Source organism: Nannospalax galili, unplaced genomic scaffold, assembly GCF_000622305.1.
Source record: "Nannospalax galili isolate Female #2095 unplaced genomic scaffold, S.galili_v1.0 scaffold335, whole genome shotgun sequence".
Classification (NCBI taxonomy): Eukaryota; Metazoa; Chordata; class Mammalia; order Rodentia; family Spalacidae; genus Nannospalax; species Nannospalax galili.
This window is the reverse complement of record NW_008337842.1, coordinates 3267183-3268102: the sequence shown is the minus strand read 5'-3', so window position 1 is coordinate 3268102 and position 920 is coordinate 3267183.

Below are 920 nucleotides of genomic sequence, written 5' to 3'. Positions count from 1 at the left end.
AGTCCTAGAGGGAATTGGACTGGAGGGAACATACCTCAACATAATTAAAGCCATATATAACAAACCCACAGCCAACATCATTCTAAATGGAGAAAAACTGTAAGCATTTCCATTGAAATCAGGAACCAGACAAGGCTGTCAACTATTTCCACCACTTCTCTTTAACATAGTGCTTGAAACTCTTGCAAGAGCAACAAGATTAGAGCAGGAAATTTAAGGAGTAATAATTGGAAAAGAAGAAATCAAATTATCCCTGTTTGTAGATGATATTATATTATATCTGAGATGCCAAAAATTACAGCAGAAAAGTCCTAGAAATTATTAACACATTCAGTAAAGTGGCAGGTTGAAAAATTAACCTACAAAAGTCTGTAGCCCTTCTGTACACCAATAACAAGAAATCAGAGAAAAAGTACATGGAAACACTCCCCTTCATGATAGCTGCAAAAAAAATAATCTCAGAATAAACCCAACCAAGGACATTAAAGAGCTTGACAATGAGAATTTTAAAGCTTTAAAGAAAGAGATTGAGGAAGACATCAGAAGATGGAAGGACCTCCCATGCTCATGGATGAGAATGGAAGAATTAATATTGTGAAAATGACCATCCTACCAAAAGTCATATATAGATTCAATGCAATGCCAATCAAAATCCCCATGACATTTTTCACAGAATTGGAAAAAAACATCCTAAGATTCATATGGAAGCACAAAAGACTTTGGATAGCCAAACAAACCCTGAGCACTAAGAGCAATGCTGGTGGGATTACTATACCAGATTTCAAGCTGTATTACAGAGCTATAGTCATAAAAACAACATGGTACTGGCACAAAAAATAGACCCATAGACCAATGGAAAAAAACTGAAGACCCAAATATGAGCAAATGCAATTTCAGCCACCTGATATTTGACAAAGGGG